The sequence below is a fragment of the Salvelinus sp. IW2-2015 genome, unplaced genomic scaffold, assembly GCF_002910315.2.
Source record: "Salvelinus sp. IW2-2015 unplaced genomic scaffold, ASM291031v2 Un_scaffold2191, whole genome shotgun sequence".
In the NCBI taxonomy this organism is placed as follows: domain Eukaryota; kingdom Metazoa; phylum Chordata; class Actinopteri; order Salmoniformes; family Salmonidae; genus Salvelinus; species Salvelinus sp. IW2-2015.
Window position 1 is genome coordinate 310437 of NW_019943521.1, and position 7424 is coordinate 317860.

Below are 7424 nucleotides of genomic sequence, written 5' to 3' on the forward strand. Positions count from 1 at the left end.
GTTCCTCACCACAAACATTCACTGACCCTCCTTCACCTGTTCACAACAACATTTCACTGACCCCTCCTTCACACGTTCTAGACAACATTCACTGACCCTCCTTCACACGTTCTACCACAACATTCACTGACCCTCCTCACACGTTCTAGACAACATCACTGACCCTCCTTCACACGTGTCTACTCAACATTCACTGACCTCCTTCACACGTTCTAACAACATTCACTGACCCTTCTTCACACGTTCTACTCAACATTCATGACCCTCCTTCAACACGTTCTACCAACATTTCACTGACCCTCCTTCACACGGTTCTAGACAACATTCACTGACCTCCTTCACACGTTCTACACTAACATTCACTGACCCTCCTTCACGATGTCACAACACAACACATTCCACTGACCCTCCTTCACACGTTCTACACAACATTCTACTGACCTCCCTTCACATGTCACCACACAAATTCATGAACCCTCCTCCAACGTTCTAACGACATACATTCACTGACCCCTCCTTTCACACTCTTAGACATACATTCTCACCTGACCTCCATGTCACACGTTCTACGCAACACATCATGGACCCTCCTTCACACGCTTCTGATACTGTCAACTGATCCATCACTCGGACCTCTTCACATTCCCTCTTCAGATTCTAGACAAGACATTTCACTGACTCCTCCTTCACTACGTCTCACTAGCTCAAACATTCACCCTCCCTCCTATCACACGTTCTAGACAACAATTCCATACTGACCCTCTACCTTGCCACACGTTCTACATCGATACATTCACTGACCCTCCTTCACACGTTCTAGACAACATTCACTGACCCTCCTTCACACGTTCTACACAACATTCACTGACCCTCCTTCACATGTTCAACACAACATTCATTACCCAGGGCTTTGGATTGGGCTTGAGGCCTTAGTGTCCCTGTGCATGGCAAAACAGCCTTTTGCTGGTTCCTGGAGGAAAGTCAGTGAAGTCACACTTCTGTTCTAACGCAACTCTGGGGCATGATGGGATACTTTTCACAGTCGTCATGGAAGAGGATGGGGAGTGGTACTTGTCAAGTCCGTTTAGTTCAGATTTGCAAACTGCTGCTCCCAAAACACCAGATATGGTTTGGGTGTTGCCAACATTAGTAATGTAGTAATTCATATTAACATTCTCTGCGCTTCATGTCCAAATTATCTTAAAATAACCTAAAGGGACAGTTTGGGATTTTGACAATGATTGTGGCTCTCTATCTTCTTCCCCAGACTCAGATGAAAATGTTTAAGTTCATGCATCCAGTATGAAGGAAGTTAGAGGTTGTCACGTATACTCCCTCTCCGGCCTCTAGGTCATCAGGCTGCTGATTATCCCAAACACCTGTCAGCATCGTCTCGCGTACCTGCGCCTCATGACACTCACTTGGACTCCATCACCTCCTTGATTATCTTCCCTATATCTGTCACTGACGCTTTTACATTTCAGTTGGGGGACAACTGGACACAGGCCAAGAAAGAAGAATCAGCTTTCTATGTTGTTACATTAGTATAACACTGGGTAACATTGTTTGGAAATAATTCAATACGTTTAAAGGATTAGGAGAGGACATTGGTAATGTTAAGAAGTTGAAGAAAGTAGACGTACCTGAATGTGTCCAATAGGTCTTATTTTCATTGCAACGTTTTGCAACAGAGTAAATGTTTTACAACAGAATTGGCGTAATGAATACACCCCTAATTGTATCAGTTAGTGGTGCATTCAAAAGCATTGGGAAAGAGCTCTGCAGAGTGCCGCATTGGCCCCATCGCCTGCTTTCCCCATGGTTTTGAAGAGAGAAGGGGTCAGAGGTATTGGGAGGGATGGAGAGTGCAGTGGAAAAACTTTGCCCATTTGTGTCACAGGGAGAATGAAATAAGGTTGAGAGTGTGTGTGCGTATGTGACCGTATGTGTGTGTTCCACCGGGGGTGCAGCTGTTACAGGGAGATTGATGATTCTGCTCAGAGAGAGGTGAGAGATGAATTCTGATCAGCTGCACACACACACACTCACACACACACACACACACACACACACACACACACACACACACACACACACACACACACACACACACACACACGACAAACACACGACAAACACACGACAAACACACGACAAACAGGGACTGGACCAGACACCAGATGTGTTGACACGAAGCTTGTGCTAACTTGACCTGCTAATATGGCCCTAATTTGCCTCTCAGTTTGTGCAGCCACCTTCCAGGTGGGAAGAGCGGTGTTTCCATGTGTGACAGTTGAGGAATCATGGGAAATGTAGTTTAGCAGGTAGATCCTTACAGTCGGTGGTACAGATACAGCTTACAGCAATTTCTGACATCACAACACCATGAATAACTAATCCATAATGAGGAAGACAACAAACAAAATGTGTTCAAATTTCATAAATATTTATTACATATCAATGAACAGAATTTACTACTTTCACAGCAGTGGTCTACAGCACTTGTTCAAATAACTGAAATAATTGTTCAAAAAATAATAATAATAATAATAATTTTAGAATAAAGTTTCATTTGAGGCCACATTTGAAACACAAACATTTACAAGTAGTACTTGGCATTAAAAACGATGGCGATACAATATTTTTAAGACACTTGGTGTTATTTTTATTATTTTTTCTTTCGTTTTGATATCACAGAGAGGTTGAGCAACAGTCTAAACACTAAATATTGATTTAGATACAAAAACCACTGCAAAAACATCAAGGAGTAGGGCGGTGTGAACTTAACAGGGACGACGGAAACAAAGGAGAGAGTAACAGGGAGAATGATCAAAGTGATAGAAGCCGTATTACAAACCTTCAAACCACCAGACATCCCTCTCCCATTCACCTACACTCTTGTTAAGAACCAGGGTAATAAATAACAAGTCAAATTCCATTGTAAAAATAGTCCCCCTATGTTTCCCTCTGGTTTTGCGTAATAGTATTGAAAGAGACCATATTGAGACAGGCAAGTACAGAAGAAAAGGGTGTGATAGAGAGAGAGAAGGGGGCTCATGCTAGATCAGAAGAGGGGTGCCATGTCGCAAGCCGACCACACATGGCCAAACGTATGCACAGATGCTTAAGCCAAGAACTCTCCCTAATATTCCTCTCAGGACATGTACTGTATGTAGGTTTTGCAGCAATATCACCGTGACCTGTATAGTAGTAACAACAGAGCCGCTCCCTAACACTGCTCTCAGCATGATGCAGCTTAAGACACTGAGAACACAATATCATGCTGTACGTCAAGGGAGGGGTCTGAACCCTGGTCTCCCATGGGAGATACCAGACTCCTAACCATTAGCCCAGTAGGAAATTCCCACTTGGGTTAAGGATGACACTGATTTTGAAGTTGCAGGCGTGAGCCCAACTCATGTCCAGTACATACTGATGAAACACTACATTTACCATGACGCCCCAGTATTGAGTCATGTTTGACCCGACCCGCGTGCTGATAGGCTGATATCACTCTACTCATTGGGATTGGTTACTTATCTATCTTATCAGAGGTGTGTTAAGTATCAGAGGTGTGTTATGGCTTCCTCTGTGCTGTTTCAGTCCACTCTCTCTTTACATGCATCACAACTCCTGTGTTCAGAAATGTCCCATTGCACTTGGGGAGTTATGCCTTGCTCCTAGTGAAGAGTTGGAGAGGAGAGGAAATTCCATCTTCCAAATAGTTCCTATAGGGACTCTGAGTTAGGCTACAGTACCTACCATTTACCATCTAACCCATCTACCATCTAACCCTCCTACCATCTAACCATAACCCATCTACCATCTAACCCCTAACCCTCCTGCCATCTAACCATAACCCATCTCTCATCTAACCCTAACCCATCTACCATCTAACCCTCCTATCATCTAACCCTAACCCTAACCCATCTACCATCTAACCCTCCTACCATCTAACCCTAACCCTCCTACCACCTAACCCATCTACCATCTAACCCTCCTACCATCTAACCCTAACCCATCTACCATCTAACCCTAACCAATCTACCATCTAAATGGACTCTCATCCACTATGTCTATGTCCTAAAAGCCACCCCATTCCCTATATAATGCACTACTTTTGATCAGCGCTCTATGGGCCCTGGTTAAAAGTTGGGACCCAGCCTATGACCGACTACATTACCTCATGCCATCACTCCTAAAAGGAAATAGTTGGCTACTTGATAAATTCTCCAACCCGACTAACAAGATAATCAATGTTGGCTGAGTCTACACACCACTATACAGAGAGGCAAGCTGATAGAGGTCCCACGTAGACAATAGCGGCCTAACACCAGACAGACCATGTCCACTGGGCACAGACGTCAATTCAACATCTATTCAATGTTGGTTCAATGTTATTTCATTGAAAGGACTATTCAATGTTGATTCAGCCAGTGTGTGCCCGGCTGTTTGTGTCAGATACTGCCGTCAACCCACTAGAAAGCCGATGAGCTAACTGGCCGCTGGCTATGACAATGTTGTGCCACTTATAGGCCACAGTAAGCTTACTGTCAGGGAAGGTTGTAGTCTGTGTATAGAAGACTGTATGCCTTTTCATTCTGTGAGGACCTGGACTGAGGGATTCTCAGGGATAGCCAGAAACAGGACAGTAGTAGCAAAGGCATGGCATGCAGGTGCTTTTAGAAACCCTAGAGGGGTGTGTGTGTGTGTGACTCTATGATGATTGAACCTAGCTCACAGAGTCACTGTAGGATGTTATCTACAGAGGGATACATGACTAAGACTGCTACTGTCAGAGACCAGCCAATCAGAGGAGAGGTGGCTGATGGGAGTTCTGGTTTTGGTGTAGGATGTGGCGAATTGGCACTTGTGGGAGACTCTGCCTCCAGTCCAGCCCTGTCTACCTGCATACTGTGAGTTGGAAAGGAAACAGAACAAGACTGACAGACATGGAGAGCATAAAACATCTTACATTTACTAAATATGTGAATAAAATGTGTATTATAATATATCTATAAAGGCATACATGTCTGTCAGTGTGTATGCATCTTAATATATAAATAGATGTACACATACATATATTATACTACAGTTGAAAGTGGATTAGGAAATAATCATATAATATGCAACACATGGTAAGCCAAAGCAACTTCACGAGGGCGTCGGTTCCAACACAGATTTTTCTTCGTGCCTTGGTGCGTAGATTTACATTCAGTTTTGGTTTATTGATGAAACCTTCGCCATATAATGACCTCTGAACTCTGAACTAACCACACCACCTCAAATTACCTCCTCGTTTTCTTTGGGTTACTCGCTGCAGTGCAACACACACACACACATTCCTCTTCTACACACCACGTCTGAGGATGAAGACCCAGACCACAGAGATAAAAACTAAACAGAAATCAACGAACTACAAATAAAATGACCGAAAGGAGGAGAGAAGAGGTGGATGAGGAGGAAAGGAGGAGCAGAGAAGAGGGGGATGAGGAGGAAAGGAGGAGGAGAGAAGAGGGGGATGAGGAGGAAAGGAGGAGAGAAGAGGTGGATGATGAGGAAATGGAGGAGAAGAAGAGGTGGATGAGGCGGAAAGGAAGGAGGAGAGAACGAGGGGGATGAGGAGGAAAGGAGGAGCAGAGAAGAGGGGGATGAGGAAAAAGGAGGAGGAGAGAAGAGGGGGATGAGGAAGAAAGGAGGAGAGAAGAGGGGGATGAGGAGGAAAGGAGGAGAGAGAAGAGGGGATGGGAGGAAAGGAAGGAGAGAAGAGGCTGGATGAGGAGAAAGGAGGAGCAGAGAAGAGGTGGATGAGGAGAAAAGGAGGAGAGAAGAAGGGGATGAGGAGGAAAGGAGGAGGAGAAGAGGGGATGAGGAGGAAAGGAGGAGCAGAGAAGATGGGGAAATGAGGAGGAGAGAAGAGGGTGGATGAGGAGGAAAAGGAGGAGAGAAGAAGGGGAGAGGAGGAAAAGGAGGAGGAAAGAGGGGATGAGGCAGGAAAGGAGGAAAGCAAGAGAAGAATGGGGAAATGAGGGAGGAGAGAAGAGGTGGATGAGGAGGAAAGGAGGAGGAGGCACAGAAAATTAGTGCATGATGGATTGTTTCATTTAGGTCCAGGATGTCTTCTCGGACGAGGTGGAGAGGGGTGAAGGGCTGGCAAATGGTGGGCTCTCCTCTCTAAGCACCACTTTCTCTGGCTCCGCCTCCGAGCTGGACGAGCAGTGCCGTTGGATGTCCGAGTCCGTGTCGCCGACTCCGAGCCCATTCTGATAGGACACAGAGCATGCCCATCAGTTTTGAATCACTACATCATACGTTTTACACATCATATCATTTGAACATTGGGGAACCGCACGGCCCTCTACACCTTCAGAGAGGGCCTAAGGATAGATACAAATCTGTATATATTTTTATATATTAATATAATCTGTAATCTAGGTTTTTGAGTTGTTGAAGATGATATGGGTCCTTCACCTGTCACTGCTGGTGGATGTCAATGTTTCGTGCCTTTATCTCTTCCTCAGTGGTCTTCTTGCTCATCTTCCTCTGTTTGACCGTGCTGCTGTCGGCTTACTGCTCGCTCCCTCGGTCAGCCTGGGAAGAACACACAGAATAAGATCATTCAGTAGGGGAATGTCATGCCCACTCAGAAGGACCGACCTCACACAACACGCTCAATTAACCACTTAGAAAGAACTGACCCTCAACACAACCCGCTCAATTAATGAGGCGGTTGTGTTGAGGTCGGTTCTTCTAAGTGGTTAATTGAGGGTTGTGTTGAGGTCGGTTCTTTCTAAGTGGTTATGAGCGGTTGTGTTGAGGTCGGTTCTTTCTAAGTGGTTAATGAGCGGTTGTGTTGAGGTCGTTTTTTTCTAAGTGTTAATGAGCGGCTTGTGTTGAGGTCGGTTCTTTCTAAGTGGTTAATTGAGCGGTTTGTGTTGCAGGTCGGTTCTTTCTAAGTGTTATTGAGCGGTTGTGTTGAGTCGGTTCTTTCTAAGTGGTTAATTGAGGCGGTTGTGTTGAGGTCGGTTCTTTCTAAGTGGTTAATTGAGCGGTTGTGTTGAGGTCGTTTCTTTCTAAGTGGTTAATTGAGCGGTTGTGTTGAGTCGGTTCTTTCTAAGTGGTTAATTGAGCGGTTGTGTTGAGGTCGGTTCTTTCTAAGTGGTTAATTGAGGCGGGTTGTGTTGAGGTCGGTTCTTTCTAAGTGGTTAACCCACTTTAGAAAGAACTGACCTCAACACAACCGTCAATTTAATGTACTGGGATGGTTCTAGTGGGTTTAGACAGGTTAGTATGCTGGGATGGTTCTAGTGGGTTAGACAGGTTAGTTGCTGGGATGGTTCTAGTGGGTTAGACAGGTTAGTATGCTGGGATGGTTCAGTGGGTAGACAGGTTGTATGCTGGGATGTCTAGTGGGTTAGACAGTT

General features: G+C 45.0%; 1 long non-coding RNA gene across 1 annotated transcript; it reads right to left on the reverse strand.

The window, feature by feature from the left end:
* Positions 1-2639: 2639 nt before the first annotated feature.
* LOC139025056 (uncharacterized) lies at positions 2640-4681 on the reverse strand. The gene is made up of 2 exons (XR_011476493.1): positions 3976-4681; positions 2640-3921 (listed from the first exon to the last, which is right to left on the reverse strand). It is a non-coding gene; the product is annotated as an uncharacterized lncRNA (long non-coding RNA).
* Between the last annotated feature and the right edge of the window lie 2743 nt (positions 4682-7424).